The 23,379-nt window shown below is 42.6% G+C and overlaps 1 protein-coding gene across 1 annotated transcript in view; it reads right to left on the bottom strand.

Moving 5' to 3' along the window:
* LOC126438146 (glucose dehydrogenase [FAD, quinone]-like) overlaps window positions 1-23,379 on the bottom strand; it is a 472,618-nt gene that overhangs the window by 367,222 nt on the left and 82,017 nt on the right. The window lies entirely within an intron of this gene.

Here is a 23,379-nt window from a genome sequence, read left to right as displayed (position 1 = left end):
GCCAAACCCATGAAAATACACATGGAAACGTTGAAATGAGAAGTCCTATCCCTCCCGCCGTATTCTCCATACGTTGCTCTCTCTGACTACCACCTATTTCGATCAGTGGCATACAGTCTGGCTGATCAGCACTTCCGATCATATGAACAAGTGCAACATTGAATCGATTCACGGATCCCCACAAAAGACGCCCAGTTCTTCCGCCACGGGATTCGTATTCTATCCGAATGACGGGAGAATGTAGTGGTCAGCGATGGGCAATACTATAGATCATAATTTTTTTGTAAATTTTTTTGTAACTTTTTCACTATAAAGCCCTGAACTTCGGCAGAAAACGGAGGAAGCAAAGTTGTAGCCCGAGTATACAAAAATCTTCCTCGTGAATCACTGTACCTATTAATCAAAATTGTATCAAAATCCCTGTAGCAGTTCCTGAGATTAGCATGCACACACACAGACGGATACGAGGGGGTGACTTCAGTTTATATAGGAAAGAGAAGAGATCCGGTCTGTTACTGTGATATCAGCACGTCCCTTAATACCCACGACGTCTGCCTCTGTGCCTACTCGAAAATGACAGGAAATCCTGCATCGATAGTACAGAACTGGTTGCACCACCGTCTTACGAGCGATTGCCTTTAAGGCTATTCGCAAATGATGTAGTTATTTATACCAAAATAGCAACGCCAGAAGATAGTAAGAATTTGCAGAACGACCTACAGAGAACTGATGAATGGGCAGACTTTGGCAACTGACGCTGAACGTAAATAAATGGAACATACTGCCCATACATAGGAAAAGAAATCCACTACTGTACAGCTACACTATTGATGACAAACAGCTGGAGACAACGCCTGCCGTAAAATATCTAGACATAACTATCCAGAGCGACCTTAAGTGGAATGATCATATAAAACAAATAGTGGGAAAAGCAGACACCAGAGACAGATTCATCGGAAGAATCTTTGGGAAATGTAATTCATCCACGAAAGAAGTGACTTATAAGACGCTTGTTCGCCCGATTCTTGAGTATTGTTCATCCGTCTGGGATCCCTGTCAGGTAGGATTTATAGAGGAGACAGAGAAGATCCAACGAAGAGCGGCGCGTTTCGTCACGGGTTCGTTTAGATGGCGAGAGAGTGCTACGGAGATAAACAAACTCCACTGGCAGACGACATGCATCACGGAGAGATTTACTATTGAAATTTCAGGGCAGCACTTTTCAGGAGGAGTCAGACAACATATTACTTTCACCCACATACATCTCGACTATTGACCACGAGGAGAAAATTCGAGAAATTAGAGACAGTACAGAGCGTTACTGACAATCATTCTTCCCCACGCACTTTTCGCGAGTGGAACAGGGTTGGAAGGATCAGATAGTGGTACCGTAAGTACATTCCGCCACACACCATTAGGTGGCTTGCGGAGTATGATGTAGATGTAGATGCCTTTACAGATGCGCTGCACTTTCCTTTCAATGAATCTAAGCTGAGTTATCGGTCGGTAAAAGATGAAAGCGAAAACAAATGGCACCCGCGGGCCAAATGAAAGCCTCGTACTTTCGAGAGTTGCACGATCGCTATTTGACGGTGCAGGGGTGGGAGGGGCAGACCTGACCCCTAGCTCATGCTGAGTCACTGCGGCCGGAGGACACATGCGGAAGTGCAGCCAGGCGAGGTTCTCGCTTGCTGTCAGTCAACAGGAGCTTGCAATAAAATAAATAAATGAATAAATAAATAATTGTCACACAGTTGGTGCAGAGCTGGAACCAGACTGTCACGTGACGCTGCACCACTAAGGAGAGTCATGGTGTGCGCCTGTCGGTTGCGTGGAATTAGCGTAGTAAGATGGGTCCATGTGGACACGTCAGAGAAGGGCAGAAAGGAGCTCTTGCGTATATAAGATTACCAGGTTTTCGGAGTTAGGTGGACGTGTCCGATGTCTGGCTTTTCACTGTCGTGTATGGTCAAATATATGCCAAGTTGTTGATTAGCGACTCCATGGAGTGTTCTGTGCACCACGACCAGATAACGGATATAATTGGTAGGACAAACAGCATTGGTAGTATTTTTTTTGTTTTATTATCCGCAAGATCGATTTTCGGTCACTTAGTGACCATCCTCAGTGCTGTAATATACAATTAAAATTTGTAGGCACTAGTATCAACAAGCTTAGAGCGATCACATAAATGTGCAGGATTACAAGAGATGGTAGAAGTCGGAAAGAAATTGTTAGCAGAATACAAGACGCCAAAATTGCACTTAATCTGAGGAAGAACTTATTCACTAGCAAGAATATCAGTCTGGAAATAAAAAGATCTGGAGGAGGTTCTCAGCACAACAGAAAGAAATTTTTGCAGTCAGCATGGTATGAGAAGAAGCAGGCAAAAGACTAATGTGGTGGTATGCACTGCAGAAGAAGAGTATGAACCTTTAAGAATAAGAATTGGAAGAGAAGCCAGAAATGGTAGAGGAATTTACATATTTTGGAAGAAGGATTACAAGAGATAGTATAAGTCGGTAAGAAATTGTGAGCAGAATACAACGCACCAAAATTGCACTTGAGGAAGAACTTACTCACTAGCAAGAATGTCAGTCTGGAAATAACGAAACGGATTATGAAAGCATTTATTTGAAGGGTGGACCTATACGGGTGTGAAATTTGGACAACGGGAAAACAAGAGAGAAAGCTAGAAGCGTTGGAGATTTGGTGCAGCAGGAGAATGATGAACATCAGATAGAAAGACAGAGAGCTGAGAAGAGCACAAGAAACCAGGTATCTGTGGAGACACATCCAAATAAGAAGAGACAAACTCGTAGCACACATTTTGAGACGCAATAACATCTTTGGAACTAGACGAGAAGCAGTTCTTGGGGGAAATAATCTCCTGGACGACCAAGAATGTCATACGTGCTGCAGATTATGAATGATGTGGGATGCATCACATACGGAGATTTGAAGAGGAAGGCAGACAAAAGAGGGGAACGGCGTACTGCAGCAAACCAACCTCAGAGGCTGGACACTAAAAAGAGAGATAGCTATTCTTATGTCTGTGTCCTATGATTTTCTTCGTAGGCTGAACGAGCCTGACACACAATGACACAACTACGCTATGCGAAGAGCGAGGGACGTGCGATCAGACAATGTCAACCTTCCTGTGCTGAGACACGCGAACGAGTGTTGGTCTGTGGCGTGCTTTCTCTGTTCCAATATTATTTCCTCATAAATCTAATTAAAATGACCAGAGTTATTGAATTTCTTTTTGTTTTCTGTTCCTGAAGAATGGATAACTTTATTTTCTTTAGCGAAGACCTTCAGTTTGACACCAAGAAGTGTGAACAATGAAGAAAACTGATGCCTTATATGCACCCATAATAGCCAAATTACAAGACTGTTTACTGTTTTTTTTTTTTTTTTTTAGTTTGAGCACGATTAAGGTTGGATTTGCGAAAACTGTCTGTAAATGATTGTTAATAAACGATTCGTGGACCTGTCAACCTTAATTGTACCACACGCGTTGTAAGGAGTGTGTCACGACTCTGAATTAGATACGTCCCACTTAACGCTATTATTTTCATTGTGTAAGCACTCAGATATTGATAGTAACAGTCTGAGGGCGAAATACGGGAGCGCGGTTCTATGCATTGTTGTGAGACGAGGTCAGTCTGCGAGAGTGGAAGTAGTAGTGTCGGTCGAGAGCTCGGAGACAGAAGACGTGTCACGTTGCCCTCACGTCGGTGATGGCAGATCTTGCCACAATCAAGACCTGATTTCATATATACAGCCAGGACAGATTTAAATGGCTTAACTACGCTTGGAGAAGGAATTCAAGGTAAAATTAGCAAAAGCAATTGCACGGTTAGGCTCGTGATTGTTAGTCCAGGTTTGCAATAATCCCATGTTTTGCTTCTCAGTGAAAGAAGCCTCCTTATCCTCCAAATAATAATAATTATTCTCCACATCTAAATGATATGCTGTGGTTTCTGAATGTTAATGCAGTTTTGAAACTGAAATAATTTGTTAATTTGGCACTCATCCATTATTGACACATGCGTCATTGGTCATAGTCATAATTAATTTTTGTTGATGGTGATTCTGAAGATTTAAATAGACTTAAATAATGAAGTCTACCTTCTCAAAAGTTATTTAGTAGTTATCAGGACCCAAGCATTGCTATAAACCAAATGGAAAAAGGCAGCCATATAAAGAGGTGAGTGCGAAACTTAGTGCCGAAACAGACACTGACACACCACAAGATGTCATGTACTCTAGTCCAGTAAATTCTGTTGCACAAGTCAGATTCTGTATCACTTGAAAATTCTTGTTCAAAATCGCAGTCAGGTAGCTTAGGTATTCATGGTTACTGGTTCATTTGTTCTTGTAGTTTTCCATATTCAAATACGCAGTCAGATAGCTTATCCAAATATTAGTTTCATGTAACGATCTGTTGAGAGCTTAAATGACAGTGAATCTGACACTCATACAACACACACACATTGTTATACAGGTTAGATTTAGCCGCTGCTGCTGCGAATCTGTTCTATATATTCCGTTTACTGACATCTCAGGTTGCTTATCGAGTCGAGTTTCACAGACGACCGTAGGCAATGTTCGCTGTAGCTACGTTACGAATTTGTTGCATATTCGTTACAGCGTCCAGTGCAAGACAGGCCCGAGCGCCGCGCGGGATTAGCCGAGCGGTCTAGCCGCTGCAGTCATGGACTGCGCGGCTGGTACCGGCGGTGGTTCGAGTCCTCCCTCGGGCATGGGTGTGTGTGTTTGTCCTTAGGATAATTTAGGCTAAGTTGTGTGTAAGCTTAGGGACTGATGACCTTAGCAGTTAAGTCCCATAAGATTTCAGGCCCGAGCGCATGTTACGTGTTACCAAATACAATAATGTCATACACCTAAAAATGGGGCTTTAAAATCCCGAAACCGTTTGTGTTTTGAATAAATATTAATACAACAGAAGTGGATCTCTCTAAATTAATTAACATGCCTCTCAGTTTTAAATCTTGTGCTAGAGGCTGGGCTACACGACATTTACGTGGTGGCTCCTGTGGAGTTACTGACTTTTTTGTCCATCGTGCTTACATTGTTTATGTCTACACACAACACCGGTCATGATGCCAGGAACAGACATCTCGCGAGACGAGGAGAACAATTGGGACGCTCTGCATTTCACTATGTCCACTAATTTGCACACAAAGGGACGCACCCGACCAAGACCGAAATTGTGACTTGAGAAAGACTCCCTGAGCAAAATACGAGAAGAGAGATTCGCGAAACGGAAGTTATGGATCTTCTAACAATGCCGAGCTGGAGAGACGGACACTATATTATTTTACACACTTCAAATGAGTTAACACCGCTTAAATAAATCTTGAAAACACTAACATTTTATCATTCAATTGCATCGCTGATGCGATTGGCGGCTGACGCTACAGATCAGACTTTATTAATAATTATAGTACATGGTTACATCACCAGTTACAGTTACATTCTCAGCAAGTATACCAAGTCCTTTCATCCATACATGTACTTTTTCATCATTACTAACTTTACGACAAGAGCGGGTATACAATGTAAAAGGCATATTACATTATACATAACTAGGGCTAGATTGGGTCTTAGCATCTATTCCAGAATGCCAGGTCTTATAAGCGATGACATCTCGGTCGGCGAATGATTCCAATCCAGGTAGAGACGCATTCTCACATCGGACAATGGCCAGAGTAAACCAAGACCCAATCTAGACCTACTTATGTGTATAGTAAAATGCCTTTTACATTGTATACCCGCTCCTGTCGTAAAGTTGGTAATGATAAAAAATACATGTATGGATGAAAGGACTTGGTGTACTTGCTGAGAATGTAACTGTAACTGATGATGTAACCCTGATAGGTTTTGTATCAGTAAAATTTCTGTTCACCTGTGTTGTGAACAGAAATACTAAGAGAAAAAAAAGCTTCGTCTCCTGATTCTTCAGCTAACACTGGCGCGATTCAGCATCAATGTGATTCTATTTTGTATGTTTTTCATCGGTGCATTTCTAAACATTCTCCACTCCTAACCTGAAGAATTACAGCAACCTGTGTCTGGGTGCTATACTTCTTCAAGTAATTTAATCCACTGCCACAGGGCTCAACAGTAATTAACATGGAAAAATTAATGCTCTTGTCTTACTTTGTAAGTAGACATACCGGGCAGTAGTGTTTGATGTTTATGCACAAAACCCAGGCCCATATCTCCGCGTTTCGGGAGCGCAGCCGCAACATTTCTAGCAACCAATAGCGTAACCTCAGCCTGCATTTCTGCACACAAACACACACACACACACACACACACACACACACACACACACACACTTCTCTCTCTCTCTCTCTCTCTCTCTCTCTCTCTCTCTCTATACCAACCCTCTTTCACGGGTCATCAGACGCATTTTCTCTGGTGTTTCGGATGTTCGCAGTATCGTTTTTGCAAGGCATGCCTGTAGTAAGTACAAACAAAAACTGCTCGAGGGAAAGCGTCGGTGTGTTTCTCGTCACAAACAAAATCATTTTCAAATCGAAATTTTTCGTGACCAGTCAATAGAGCTGTCCCAAATTCATCTAGTGCATTATTCGTTTTATCGATAACACGGAAGCACGAAGAATAGTAACCAGTACTCCAGCAACTACAGAGCAGCGCTTCTGTAGCAGTCAGCCGCTGAAGTACTGGTCGTTCTTCGTGTTTTACTGGCCCTGTTACCACACATAAATAAAACGAATATCGCACTAGACTAACTTGCGACCGCTCTGTCAAATGGACACGAAAAATTCCACTTAAAAAATCATTTTGTTTGTAACGAGAAACAAACCAATGTTGTCCATCGACGCTGAGCGTCGTATGAAATACCTTATGAACCATGTCCATTTGGGTTGACTCCAGCTATATGTTGCAAAAATGAAACTGAAAACGTCTACCGAAACACCAGAGACAATGTGCCTAACGACTCTTAGGACAGACACCGTATATATAAGACGACGGATATGAAAGTTCAAGTCATGGCTCCATGTATTTCAATGCCTCGTCATTAACAACACTGGTCCTTATACTCTAGTGCGATAATAGGCAGACGTGCGAGACTGGCTTCTTCATTTCTACACCTTCATCTAGAAGAACTAGTTCCTTCAGAGACTGGCTGCCTCGTCACATAATGTGTGATTCTAATTTTAGGACCACTTTACTTCAGAAAACCAGAAGTGTATCGTTTGCCAAAACCATAAAAGGCAATTATTTATGGAAGAGACACAGAAAAGCATAATTCCAGGTAAAAAGAAATTATTTATGTCACTGTGCTGTCTCTTACACTGCGATACGTTGTTTTGCCCCTCGGGTCCCCTCTTCAATAAATGAACGCTTTGTGCATTAAAGATATGCAGCTGCCAGGGGCCACCAAACTATGGTAAAGCCATATAGTGCCTAGTTTTGTTTATTCAGCAGGAACCACTAAACTTGTACGAGGAACATCATATTTCCACTTCAGTTGCAATATGTAGAAATATATTATTCATTTTCCCTGACGATTATATGGTGTCTAGGTATGTGATAGTGCAGCTATTCAGATAAACGGACTTTCTTTAATCGTAGGTAATGGTGCTTCTTTAAGAAAAGTATGAGATTGCAGAAGGTGCAGAAGGACTCAAAAGCTTCCTGAGGTGAAGAAACTCGCTCTCCAGTCACGTTGTGTTTGACATAAGGAAACAAAAACAAATCGTTACGTGACAAAGTAAACACGGACAATGACAAATTCATATATGGTTTTCCTACGTCAAATGATCAATTATTTGACGTGCTGACGTCAGCTGGCAGTGACCTACTCAAGAATGATGCGACGTATTAGGCTGCTTTACCTCATTTTATCGGTACTGCAAGTGGCAAACGAATGGTTGTGTACTCTTCAGCACTGTTTTGGATGCTTTAAAGCAATGGCCAAGACATGTCGAGTGTAAAGAAAGAAACAAGCGATAATTTTCTTGGAATTTCTTCGCAAACGTACAATTTGTTGGTTTAAGTTTATCTTGGAAACCGAAACAGTTGATTCTTGCTTTGTCGTACGAGCATTTTTACTCACACTGCTACTTCAGACACTCTCATATTTTGAATACTATTTGACATATTAAAACGGTTATTTGTTAGGCAACTATGATATGAAAACAGGTACTGTATGTGTGAAACCCTGGTCTAATGTAAGACAGGAAATAAATATATTCAAGTATCGTCTCCTGGTATGATTTCGCATTTTATCGGCAATTTTTTAGCATTTTCTTGCTGTAACTGACTGGAATAAATGGCAAAAGACTCATTAACCTGAGATTTGCAGACGATATAGTACTCTTATCCAATAATACGATAAAACTTGCAATCCTCTGAAACATAAATCTGTCTAAAATAAATATTAAGTACAGAAACTGGGAAGCCTCAAACAGATAATATTGAACAACAGGGGACAGTTAATGAATACCCAAGGAGACTTGAAATTTTCCTAGGAATCAAGCTGTAGAAGAAACGCAGCCGTTTTTACATCTAATATGTCAACAAACTTTAAAAAAAGTTGTTTTCGAAATGTGGGTTCTTCCCATGCTAATACACTGAAGCGCCAAAGAAACTGGTAAAGGCATGCGTTTTCAAATACAGAGATATGTAAACAGGCAGAACACGGCACTGCGGCGCAGTTTATACATCGGTTACTGCTGCTTCAATGGCAGGTTATGAAGATTGAAGTGAGTTTGAATGTGGTGTTATAGTCGGCGCACGAGCGATGGGACACAGCTTCTCTAGCGATGAAGTGGGGATTTTCCCGTACGATCTTTTCACTAGTGTACCGTGAATATCAATAATCCGTTAAAACATCATATCTCCGACATCGCTACGACCGGAAAAAAGATCCTGCAAGAACGGGACCAACGGCGACTGAAGAGAAGCGTTTAATGTGTCAGAAGTGCAGCCCTTCCTCAAATTACTGCAGATTTCAGTGCTGGGCCATCAAGTGCCAGAGTGCGAACCATTCAACGAAACATCATCGATATGGACTTTCGGACCGAAAACCCACTCGTGTACCCTTGATGACTGCACAACCTAAAGCTTTACGCCTCGCCTGGGCCCCTCAAAGCCGATATGGGACTGTTGATGACTGGAAACATGTTGACTTGTCGGATGAGTCTAGTTTCAAATTGTATCGAGCGGATGGACGTGTGCGATTATGAAGACAACCTTATGAATCCGTGGACCCTGCATATAAGCAGGGGATTGTTCAAGCTGATGGAGGCTCTGCATTGGTGCGGGGTATGTGCAGTTGGAGTGACATACATCTAGATACGTACGTAAGCAACCTGTCTGATCACCTGCATCCATTCACGTCCCTTGTGCATTCCGACGCTTTGGGCAATTACAGCAACAGAATGCGACACCCCACACGTCCAGAATTTCTGCAGAGTGGCTCCAGGAACATTCTTCTGAGTTTAAGGACTTCCGCTGCCCACCAAACTCGCTAGACATGAACATTATTGAGCATGGATTACTCCCACGTGCTGTTCGGAAGAGATCTCCACCCCCTCGCACTCTTGTGGATATCTGTACAGAGCTGCAGGATTCATGGTGTCAGTTCCCTCCAGCACTGCTTCAAACGATAGTCGAGTCCATATCACGTCGCGTTCTACGTGCTTGCAGGAGCCCTACACGATGTTAGACAAGTGTACCGGTTTTGCGGCTCTTCAGTGTATATGGTAGTGAAACCTGGATTTTAAATGGGTTAAAAAAAAAAAAAAAAAGCTTCGAACACATCAGAAAGCTATAGAAACATCACTCCTTGGTAGCACTAAGGAATATCCTAAAAGGATATAATAGCAATAACAGGAATTCAGGACGCTGTGGAAAGGGTAAAACCTCGAAATCGCAAGAAGAAATGACGGAAGGCGGACAAGAGCAGTACTAGAGTTCCAGAGAAAGGCGAAGACCACAAAGCAGACCACACACCCGTTGAGGTAGAGAACCGAAGAAAGCCGCAGATTTCAACTGGCAGAGGAGCGAGAGACATGACACACGGACACTTTTTGGAACAATGGCCAATTTTAGCTGAACTTCACGAAATTCGTCGCTGAAGGGACCATGACTAAGAGGGCATTCTGCAAACCAGTTGTAAAGTCTTTTATCAAGGTAATTTGTTACCAAAAGACGAGCGAAGCGAGGCCCTGTTGTTAGGCCCCTTCAAAAATAGTGAAAATCAGACAATTTCTGAGCTGTCATTCTTTTAATAATAATGACAAATAATTTTAAAACAATAATAATGTCAAAACTCAGTACCGCTGTATAGCGCTCATTTGTAAAACTTAAGATCCGAAAACTGCTCGGGACTCTTTTGAGGATATCCTTGCATAGTAGCGCTGCTCTGTGTTAATCACTCTATCTGTGGCAATCAGTGTATTTTTAGGCGGCCGCCAACAGAATCAAAGCGTGCCCCTTGCGACCGCTCTGCCGAGTAATCGCCGCTCAGCGGGAAAACAATTATCCTTCAGTCAAGGGACGCAGGCGACAATGGACCATTTTCCAGCCCAGCGGTCGCAACAGGCGCCCGGTGGCTAATGGCAGGGGCTGCTGCCGTCGCTTGGCCGACCGACCGTGCAGCAGGAACCAGCCAGCTACACAGGGGATCCACTGACTGCTCTGCACGAGCACCGAGCTCTTCCACGTTCATATGGTGACTCTACGAGGGTTTTCTCTAACCACGCACACAATTTCGGTACTGTAGCTGGTCTCGGTGATAATTAGGGCACTTGGTTGACTAACATCTCTGACTGCAAATAATGAGTTATTTGAATAGAAATTCTTTATTTACAGAAGTTATCCGGACACCTGCCGGTAGACATTAATATGGATGGCGCCGACCCTTCACCTTTGTGACGGGCTGAACTCCGCTGAGATGCCTATCGAGGAATGAGAGCCAGTTCTTCCTGAAGAACCAGAAAAGGTGGGCAGGAGGTCGGTGGCAGGGAGGGAGGGGCGGGGGGGGGGGGGGAGGCTACAGGGAAAGGACATCCACCTACCCCTTAAATAAACAACGTCACATCATATCGACACTGCGCAGATTCGGGCCTAAGGCACACGAAAAAGCAGTGTATGATCGTACGTTCGTTAGTTCAAATGGCTCTCAGCACTATGGGACTCAACATCTGTCATCAGTCCTCTAGACTTAGAACTACTTAAACCTGACTAACCTAAGGCCATCACACACACCCATGCCCAAGGCAGGATTCGAACTGCGACCGTAGCAGCAGCGCGGTTCTGGACTGAAGCGCCTAGAAGCGCTCGGCCACAGCGGCCGGCCGTTCGTTAGTAGTCGACAATGTAGGACACTGTCAGGAACATGGACATGAGATTAATCTCGAAACGAATTGATACAAATTCTGAACTCGGGTTGGTTCGACAAACGTCACTGTGATGTTCATCTTCCTTACTTTAATTTTTCAAACACAGTATAAATTCCACGCCCCGATTATTTCGAGTGTCGTCTGTGGATCAAGTGTTTATAACAGATTTCGTTCGTCTGGTCTTCATTCCGAAGGTCTATTCACTTCAGATGTTTCTGAAAACGTTTACAGAATATTCTTTCTTCATCTCGATGAATAATCTTTTGTCATTGGTGTATTGAGTGTATAAGTTTCCTTTTTCAAGTGTAGCTGTACTGAGTTCTCCTGTTGATACCCTAGATCTCGATGAGACGAATTCAACCACGCTTTTACTCTCTGAAATCTGATAGGTACAGTCGAAGAAATTACTATATTTAGGACTTAGGATATCTCTATTTTGAACATCTATTTCTCTTTCTAATGGGGAAATTTGCGACTACCATAGTCAAGAAATGAAATGGCTCTGAGCACTATGGGACTTAACTTCTGAGGTCATCAGTCCCCTAGAACTCAGAACTACTTAAACCTAACTAACCTAAGGACATCACACACATCCATGCCCGAGGCAGGATTCGAACCTGCGACCGTAGTGGTCGCGCGGTTCCAGACTGCAGGGCCTAGAACCGCTCGGCCACAACGGCCGCCCATAGTCAAGAGCATGGACAAATCTTACAGCCATGTGTTCAGCTGTCGTTTGGAAACATACCAAATTATCAAACGGTATGGTAACACAGGATATAATAGAGTAAAAATAAAATAAAGAAGTTTCGTGAAAATGACTTCCATAGGTGCTTGCGGTTGTTGTTATTGTGGTTTAGGGTTGAAAGCGCTACATCTCGTTGATTATCAAGTTATACAGTATAGTGATTTCGGCGTTCCGAGTTTCATTTGTCACGTATCGCATATGCTATCCTGTTACATTATTCTGCAGAATTGTATCACACTCAACGTTGGCCACAAAGCAGCTTGCTCGTAAAAGAAATGTAAATGTTGAGGGACTAGGGCCTCCGGTCGGGTAGACCGTTCGCCGGGTGCAAGTTTTTCGATTTGACGCCACTTCGGCGACTTGCGCGTCGATAGGGATGAAATGATGATGATTAGGACAACACAACACTCTGTCGCTGAGCGGAGAAAATCCCCGACCCAGCCGGGAATCGAACCCGGGCCCTTAGGATTGACATTGTCGCGCCGCCCACCTTTTTTTTTTATTTTGTTCGATGTAGTTCGTTGTGTTTTGGTCTGGGCGGACGTCACAAGACATCCGATCGAGTTAATCGTTGATTCTTTGACTCTTTTTTTTTATTATAGAGAGCACGCAGCCCTCTGACCTAACACGCTGAGATACCGTGCCGGCATCCATTCAGCTACCGTGGGCGGACAGCTTGCTGGTGAATGTAATGAGTTTCACTCCTTAACCCAGTTTGTTTCCTTGTAAGTACATAAAAAAACTGAAATTTACACACATCACATGTTGAAAGCCATGATTCATACATCATCCGATTACTTATTATAATTATTAAACACAAATGATAATCGAACATCGGCTAACATGTATTTGTTAAATATGCAATTTCCATTAGGATCCTTCAAGCAGAGTGAACATTGTGATTTTTCTGTCTCTTTTCCTCCACTCAACGACTTTCAAAATGTGAGGAATAAAGTGCCAGAAGTTTGCAGACTAATACACTGGTGCGCACTGGGACACATATATTAGCCGTGGTATTTGTTACTTCAAATTTGATGGTTGCTCTTGCTAGTGACATGTATAAAACCGAGACCCAAGTCTGTACCGGTATTCGAACCCGTTACCTCTGCTTTTAGACGCATTGTAGCTATCCAGAGGCCACAGCCGAGTGAGGTGGAGCAGTGGTTAGCACACTGGACTCGCATTCGGGAGGAAGATCACAAAACCGCGTCCGGCTATACAGATATAGGTTTTCCGTGATTTCTTCAATCACTCTAGGTAAACGCCGGGAAGCTGCTTTTAAAGCACACAGCCGATTTCCTGCCCCATGTTTTCCTTATCCGAGCTGTTTTCTATTTTATTACTTCGTCCCGTATTTTATTCACATTGGGCACATGGCAACCGCCTCAGATACAAACACACATACTTCAAAACAAATTATAGCTATAGTTGCATAAACGTATTTGTAGCCAGAGTGGATTCTGCTCGCTAGCCTGTTCTCAGATGGTCACACAACAGTTGTCTGGCTAAGGATGAAATACATTCAGGACATCTGAGAATGGTCTACGGATGAAATCCGGCAGTAGTGAGAGATTTATGAATATGAATCTGTAATTTACTCAAATCTGCGTTTATTTTCCCGACCTTAGGCGTAACGAAAGAATAACGGACAATAGGAAGAACATTAAGACGAGACATCGGTAACTGAGCTGTGTTCATAGTTCCGAGGGCCGGCCAAAGCAACTACGCTAGAGCTACATCTGCAATGTGGCAGTTCTAATTCTCATTCGAGTAGCAGGTTGCATTAACCTCATTTCGAGCCGTACATCAAGCAAAAACCTGTAGACTCGGCGACGGTCCGAAAACAGTCGAATTAGACCAAGGTTGCTGTTTACGCAACTGAGAACCTGCCTTTCGCATACCCACGCAAAAAACCAGCGGTGCCGAATGAACTGTGACCGCAGGGAACTGTCGGCGAGTACACTCGGTAACTTTTCTAAGCTGTTAGGATTGTGGAATAAAGATGCCAAAGATGAGGTACATTTTTTTTAAACTGATGTTAAAAATCTAAAAGTAATTGCAATTTTTTAAATCATGGTAATAATATATTACATTATTTAGTTTTACCAAGTATTTTTCATGTTTGCAATAATAAATTTTCAGCATAATTATTAAATCTTCGCGAACACAGCATTTCACAGAAATGAGGGAAAGGTTTTCTAATATGATATATTAAACATATTTCTTTTTACTGAATAATATGACGTATGATTATACACTTTTACCTTCATTGATTTATCTTATTCTTCACTCATTTCATACTATTTGTTTCTTTTTAGAACATCGTCGGCAAACAAAACTGTCTTCTTCGATACCAAAATCTTCATGGCCTCAGCGATAACATTTCGTGCACTGCACCGATTTTTTTCCGTGTTTGTCATCAGAAAGGCGTCCTCTACAGAACACGCACTGCTCGTCACTTTCGTCACCGCTGTCTGAATCAACAGCCCAGCAAGATAGGCATCGGTTGCAGAGTCACTAGACGATTTTCTACTTTACGTTTGGAATATTTTCATTCTCTTCCCGTATAACTTTTCGCCTGATTTATTCTTAGCTTCGGTTGCTGATTTCTTCTGTTTCGATTCTTGCAATCGCTTCACATAGGGAGATGACGTCATTAACTCAGCTGAGCTCGAATGTGATGTTACTTGAACGACCGGATGTCCAGATGGATATGCTATGCGTGGAAGAGGTCTGACGGCTGTAGAGCTTACAGCTTGACCAACGTCACTACGACTAGCTTCATTTTTATCTTTGGCATCGCTTTCTTGAGGAGAGTCAACATGGAGATGAACTGAAAAATCATGCTGTCCAGCGAATTTTTCGTTGCCCAGGATGAGACTCGTTTCCCCGAAGGCTCGGTTGCAACCTCTGTCATAAGCTGCCCCAAATAACTTAACTATTAATGATGGGTGACGGCATGACCTTAGTTATTTGCTAGCCATGCTAGCATACTAGTTTTTCAAGGGCCCCATAAATCCCACATCAAATGGTTGCATTTTAGGCGTTGAGGTGGCAAACATACCCTATGAATATTGTTTTTGTTCTGGCGTAACCACAAGCGCCGGAACGAAGGTGAAGACCGCAAGACCAGAGATGGCGGTGATGCGACGTCAGCCAATAGTCCGCTGATACGGACCGCGTCGCGCCGCGCTAGGCGCGACGACCTCTGCGAGAAGTGAATATAAGCGCCGCTCCTGCCTGCCTCGGGCGGACATTAGTGGACAGTATTCGCAGAGTATCAGCACGGCCTAGGAGAGAGTGCTACGATAGTAGTCAGGAGTGATCTGTATCAATTGCTCACTTGGACATTGTCTGTAGCGAAGGACATCGCTGTTTGCATGTCGCCCATCACTTTCGACACGTGATGCAAATACAAGTTAAGTATTGTCAATGATCTTAGATGTAATGAAACTGTTAATGTTATTTGATTGAATTGTTGTATAGAATTCCGAGAACGCAGCATCCTTTGGCCACCTTGTATGAGACGAGTGAGCAAGACCCCACAGTTTTGACGTTCTTTATATAACACATAGAGATTCTGCTTCTGGATATAATATCCATCAAGAATCAAAATGACAGGGTCATCTGATGATGGCTTTATGTACGTCACAAAATGATCAATCCACTGAGTAAAAATATGAGCGTGTATCCAGCCATTTGGATGACAAGCTGATATTCGTCCTGCAAGTGCACCGTCTGTCGTTTCCTGCTTCATATTCTTCCTAGGGAAAACGAGTAGTGCGAGACAGATGGGTTCATACAAGTCATAACTGTGACGAGATTGCCCTTTCTGATGAAGTCAAGGCGTAACTTGTCTCTTCCCTTGTTTGTGCTGCACAGACGTCAATCCGATTTCATCAACATTGAAGACTCGATGTGTGTTACGTTTTGCTTTAGATAACACAGATTAGTAAGTATCCTAAAGTCTCGCCACATTTTCTGCAGCAAAAACTTTGACTCTTGCTGCTGAGAGATCCTGATATCGTTGATAAAATGGTATGTCTCTTAAGGGAAGCTTGGAACTATTTATCAGCTGTTGAAAACTCTTCTGAATTGAAAAGATTCTTCGACCTACTACTGACAACTAACGCAAGTCCAAGCTTGTTATATTTTAATATTTAAAAACATAAAATCATTCTTCCATTGCAGGGAACAAGGCACCAGTTAATCTTCCATTTGAGATGAAAGAACAGGCTTTCTACCAACATGGACCCCTACCAACTCTTCACGCGTAAAAATTTCATTCTTCACACACTTTTCCAGTCTACATTTTGCTGTAGTAGAAAGTTTCGAGGCTTTTAAATACGCCATCTCTCGATTCCTCACATATGTAATGGTACAAATCATGGCTTCTCTATCCCACGTTTTCCTTCTAGGTAACGACGCCATCTACAAGGAATAAATATAATAAACGAAAATAGTCGTCAAAACACTTCATATTTTCTGATTTTATCAGTTACGTTATTTTTTATAACTAATGGGAGCTGAGTAATTCGAATTTGGAGGAATATTCATAATCTTATGATCAAATTGTGTCTTAACAGAAAGGGCTGAAAAATCTGCCAAGCTTAACTCAAGGAACTATTCAACGTAATCCTCATTTATGATAATTTAATAAAAAAAATAAACGCCAGTGTTATTACTTGATTATAACGAATGATAAAATGTTGTCTTGCCATTTTATTGTATATGCACAACAAATTGTGAGAGAACAACTTCCCCAATACGCATATTTGGATCCCCAAGCGATCACATGTTGCAAGAGTCAAGCTCATGCTAACTACGTTCGCTGGAAAATGAATCTGTCAATAACTATAGGTCTTTTCATCCAAGGGACAACAATAGAAGAGTTCAGTACTATCCACTCACCTCTGAGTATAAATTTTTACTTAGCACCGATATTAGAAAATTTCAAACGTTATACCTATTGTAACAGCCTCTATCCAATCTGTCCAGCTCAACAATAGCGTCCTCGTCACTGCTTTGTCCTCGAACATGCTGGACCTGTTTAAGAAACTCTCCATCACAATTCAGCACCTGCTATGAGCAAAGTCGAGAGAACTATACAATAGGCACCTTTCCTCAACAGTTTTACGTTTATTGATCGACATCAAGTTGTTAAGGCACTGGACTGTTATACGTTATGAGCCGTGCGTTCAATCTGGCGTAATTCTGGTGTAGGTGGCGGTTCGCCTAGATAACTTCAGATAGCTTCTCAAATTTGCTTCCTATGCCTATTTTCAATCAGACGCTCTGCAAAGTTTGTGCCGAGCAATCGAGTTTTGAAACCATATTGTCTTTCAGACTGTCAGTAGGATGCTGTGAGGACCCAATTTTAAGTGCCTGTTAACGGCTGGCCTATCAGGAACGAACCTGGCGTGTGCCCTAGTGGGAATGTTCGGTCTATAAATGTGTGCCTATTAGGTTCATACTGCCAGGTTTGACATAGCAGTATTTTCGTAACTTTAGTGTCCACTTAGCTATGTTGAGTCGTTACGTTCGTTGTTCTGAGTTGGGCGAATTCCCTAGCACGGTACAGAATTGAGTTAACGTAACCCATCCGAATATTAGGGCATTTGTATTCATCACGTTCCTGTTTAGTGAGCTCATTTCAACATTTCCTTATACATATAGAATTCTTCTTCTTTAATAGCCTACCAGACAAAACATGGGAAGAACCTAGAAGGGGAGAAGGAACCAAAATGATGCTTTACGATTGAGAGGGAACGTGATGTTATTTCGGTGATTGCAGAATCAAGTGAAGTTTTCAAAGTATTTGACAATGTGAGCCCACTTCCCAGTGTGACGTTGGTAAGGGCATCATAAAGCCTTGGCAACCTCTCCTGATGCAACCTGGTTCACAACTGTTGTAACAAATACTTGGTATCCTGGACACTAGCATCAGGACGGAGTTGTCCGACCTGGTCCCAAGCAAGTACTGTCTGGAACATATCTGGGAATCTTGCTTGTTACTAGAGTACCTCAGCATCATGCAGACCATAGAGATACGTATCACCTGAGAACGAACATTTTCCAATTGAAAAATGACACCATGATGCCTGTCACATGAGAGGTCATACACGAGGATGCAGGATGTCTATGACATACCTGTGACTTGAGGTCATACCCGATGGGTCCCCGCACCATGACTGCTGTACCTATCGAAAACATTGAAAGATTGGGACTTCTCCCCAAGTCAGCGCCATTATCGCCGAAGATGGTCGTCAGGTGTAGAGTAGAACCGTGGTTCACAGCTGAACACAATGCCTCCTCGTCATGGCACCCCTCCAAACGCAGCCGTTTGTGTTGTAGTGTTAGCGACAGACCCCGCGTAAGATGGTATTTACTCAATCCGCTGCTGCTCGTCTGCTACCTATGGTGCAAGACGACACAGAGCGATGGCAGGCGCAGATATGAATGGTTCCGAATGTGCTTAGTGCACATTACGGCAATCCTCCATTCTAGTGGTCAGACGTGGTTGACCGGAAACTTGACGAGTACGTCTGCCGTCAGGTTCCCATGAAATCCAGCTTCAGGACATTGTCACGTATGAATGGCCTACACATTTGGATATTGCCTGATTTGACAGGCAGAATGTAGAGACCAAAAATGAGGACTCTTTCAAACTCTAAAATAATTTTGTGAATTTGCGATAAGATCTTATGGGACCAAACTGCTTAGGCTATCGGTCCCTAAGCTTACACACTACTTAATCTAAACTCATGCTTATAAATTAAGGATAACTGAAGAATGTGGTACCACACAACGTGGCACTACACAAAACTGGAGCTTATAGTATAGGCACATAGGGAACACAGATCTGAAGGTCCACGGTATTGGTGGTAAGTTGAGAAAACCGTCCCGAAACACATGTGCTACAAAACGCCACTGTTTCCTGCACGTGTACCCCGACGTCAATATGGGATATGATCACCATGCACATGTACACAGCCTGCACAACGGGTTAGCATACTCTGGATCAGGTGGTCGAGTAGCTGCTGGGGTATAGCCTCACATTCTTACATCAGTGCCTATCGGAGCTAGGGGTTTGAAGACGTGCAGCGATAGGTCGACCGAGAGCATTCCAGACGTGCTCAATGCGGTTTAGGTCTGGAGAACAGGCAGGCCACTCCATTCGCCTGATATCTTCTGTTTCAAGGTACTCCTCCGTGAAGGCAGCTCGGCGGGGTGGTGCGTTATCATCCATCAGGAGGAAGGTGGGACTTACTACACCCCTGAAAAGACGGAAATACTGGTGCAAAGTGACGTCCCGAAACATCTGACCTGTTCCTCTCTCTAAGACACGCAGGGATGTACGTGCACCAATCATAATCCCAGCCCACACCATCAAACCACGACCTCCATACAGGTCCCTTTCAAGGATATTAAGGGGTTGATGTCTGGTTCTTGGTTCACTCCAGATGAAAATCCGGCGAGAATCACTCTTCCGACTATACCTGGACTCTTCCGTGAACATAACCTGGGACCCAATGACCATGTACTGTATTCTTGACACCAGGCTTTACGGGCTCTCCTGTAACCAGGGGTCAGTGGAATGCACCTTGCAGGTCTCCGGGCCAATAAACCATGTCTGTTCAATCATCTGTAGACTGTGTGTCTGGAGACAACTGTTCCAGTGGCTGCGGTAAGGTCCCAGGCAAGGCTACCTGCAGTACTCCGTGGCCGTCTGCGGGCACTGATGGAGAGATATCGGTCTTCTTGTGGTGTTGTACGCTGTGGACGTCCAGTACTGTACCGCCTGGACACGTTTCCAGTCTGATGGAATCGTTGCCATAATCCTGAGATCACGGAGGGCCCATGCTATGACCTGCTATTTGTGACCAGCTTCCAGTCTACCTAGTATTCTACTACTCATAACTTCATCAATATGTGTTCTTTCAAATGGCGCTGAGCACTATGGGACTTAACATCTATGGTCATCAGTCCCCTAGAACTTAGAACTACTTAAACCTAACTAACCTAAGGACAGCACACAACACCCAGCCATCACGAGGCAGAGAAAATCCCTGACCCCGCCGGGAATCGAACCCGGGAACCCGGGCGTGGGAAGCGAGGACGGTACCGCACGACCACGAGATGCGGGCATGTGTTCTTTGAGCCATTTTCAACACACAGTCACTATTAGCACATTTGAAAACATCTGCACACTTACTCGCTGCACCGTACTCTGACATGCACCAACACTCCTCTACGTATGTGGACTGCTTCCAGCGCTACTGTGCGACGAAAGCAGATCAAATGCACCGCATGGTCATTCCCCGAGGTGATTTAAACCCGCAAACCGCCCACCAGAGCGTTGTTTCACCATGTATCAGCATTACCCTTAATTTATCAGCATGAGTGTAACTTACCCTACGCTATGGACAACACAAACACCCATGCCCGAGGGAGGATTGAACTTCCGTTGGGGGGTGGGGGGGAGCTGCGCGGACCGTGACGAGCCGCCCAAGACCCGCGGCTACCCCGCGCGACTTTCAGACTCTATCACGAGCCGATAATGCTTCTCACTCAAATCTTCCACAGTTATCACTCTGTTCTGACACTGTTCACGTCCCTTATGCACCCTACCAGCAATAACACTAACGCAGTCTGATGACTATTCTACATGTCAAAGAGAAATGAAACTCTTAATCATTTACATACTTGCCGATTACGAGAATGTGCATTTTGTTGCGTCAACATCCATTATGTCTTCTGGGTGCTTCACTTTTTCTGTCAAACACTGTACCAGTACTTCACACGCTGTGATTCACTGTACCTCGTGTTTCAGTCACGGATGTTGTGTGCCTCATGGCGGCCATAATTATGCTTTAAATCAAATTGTACATTTTCTAATTGAAATATTCTAAGCTCACACGTGATCCCTTGCAGATATTTTCAAATTCCGATATCTTTACGGCCGAGCTGCATTTTGCAATCGGCATGGAATTATACTTAATATTCTTTCTCCTTACAGCAGAGATACCAGTTTTCCTGACCTGCTATTGCAGTCAACGTGTATGTTTCAAAACCGCTGTAAGCTTAATGTCTTGACTGTTTTCTTTGCATGTCATCAAAGCCAAGACAGTAAGTTGGGTTCTGAGCACTATGCGACTTAACTTCTGAGGTCATCAGTCGCCTAGAACGTAGAACTAATTAAACCTAACTAAACTAAGGACATCACACACATCCATACCCGAGGCAGGATGGTCGCTCGATTCCATACTGTAGCGCCTAGAAACGTACGGCCACTCCGGCCGGCCAAGGCGGTAAGTCTGCAGTTTAAGTTGCAGAGGGAGCTGACGGTTCATCACTTTATTTATCACTTGATTACTCTGGATTTCGACATAGAATGATTATGGTCACAGAGTGGACCAAGCATGCCCACGGAAGATATCTTGGCTTCAAGCTTAGTTACTTAAAAATTACTACTGTTAAAGCATGTGCTTATCACAACTTAGTATGTTCATATAAATCAATAAAGTGTTTACTTTGTATTATTATTACTTTGTGCAAGGCGAACATTGTGTAAAGTCATTTAAGTCTTGAAGACGACACACACAGAGAATGAATGAATGGTTGGCAGACGAAGTACAGGAACAAGAATTAGTAATATCCAGGGTGCACCCCCGACAGACGATGGAATATGCGATCCGCCGGGAAACTTCAAGAAACTACCCCAGCTGTCCTGTTGTTCTACTTCTTTAAAAAAAAGTGATCAGCCAGCGTCATTATACGATATACAGAAGAGGGCTTTTATTCAAGGCATATGTCAGGATACATTGATGCAAGTAACCATAAACTGAAAAGAAGGCAAGTATACCGTAAGACTAAAAATTATTGCTACAGAGATGTGTTGTCTTGCCACTGTGTGACTCGTTTTTAATCCTAAACGTGCAGAAAAGTACTTTACTGCAGGTTGTAAAATCTTTAATACTTTGAAGGAAATACATAATTGCCCTCAACCTGAAGGCGACCTGAACATTTCGCTACCTTACTATCGATTATGCTAACGGAGATGATACACAATTTCCATGTTTCAACCCGCGAAGCCATTTAAGAGCGAGCTATAGTTTTTGCCGACTTCACTTTTAAAAATCACTGAGAAATAACGTCACATAAAAAATAAAATAAAAAATAAAAATAAAAACCTAGAGCATTTTAAGATCGAAATCCAGACAATTTACCTCAGGCATTACATAAGAGTCTTACACCACATTTAAACGTAAAACGCAACATGTGAAACTATGGTTATATATGTATGTAAGTGGTTGCACATTATTAAACGCCCGCCAGTGCTGTTTTTCCCACAAATTGGCAGATTATAAAACCAATGTCTGCTCAATTGACGCACTTTTATTAATATACAGCACCATAGAATTTCCGAATGTTATTCTGTCGTAAAAGCGATTCTAGTAGCTAGAGTCAATTTTTTTTTAACCCTCTCTTTCGACTTCTTGGGGTGATATTTCCATAGAAGTTTTCATCCCCTAACACATGCTTCTTCATTTCTAAGTCAAGTACCAATTTTCATAGATTTAACTTTAAAAATAATTTATCATAACCAATTATTTTCGTAAAAAATTTCACTCCTTATTTCGGCTCCTTAGGGATTGAGTTTCTAAAAAAACATAACACATATTTTTTCTGTTTCTAACCGAGAAGCCAAATACAAATTTTCGTAGACTTAGCTTCAAAAATGTTTACATAATGAAGTATTTCCACAAAAACATCCATTCTCCATTAGGGGCTGAACTTCCAAGAACACTGAAACATGTTTTTTTTTTATCTCTGACCTTGAAGTCAAATAAAATTTTCCATTTTTTCAAAATTCTCTTATAATCAAATATTTTCATAAAACTTTTCATCCTTCATTTCCCAACTTTAGGGGTTGAATTTCCAAGAACACTGAAAAATGTATCTTTTTTACTTCCAACCGAGAAGTTAAATATTAATCTTAACAGATGTAGCTTTAAAAATGCTTAGTAGATCTTCAATAATGATTTACTTTTTAAAAAATGCACCCGCTATTGCACCCCCTTAGCGGTTGAATTTCGGAAATTGCTGAAACATATATTTTTTATTTTTTGACTGAGAAACCAAATTCAAAATAGCAACATATTTTCAAAAAAGGCCTTTCATTCCTTATTTAACCCGCTACTGGCTGGGAGATGACTAGTG

This window comes from Schistocerca serialis, unplaced genomic scaffold (assembly GCF_023864345.2).
Source record: "Schistocerca serialis cubense isolate TAMUIC-IGC-003099 unplaced genomic scaffold, iqSchSeri2.2 HiC_scaffold_1261, whole genome shotgun sequence".
NCBI classification, from domain to species: Eukaryota; Metazoa; Arthropoda; class Insecta; order Orthoptera; family Acrididae; genus Schistocerca; species Schistocerca serialis.
This window is presented reverse-complemented; position numbering and strand designations above follow the sequence as displayed.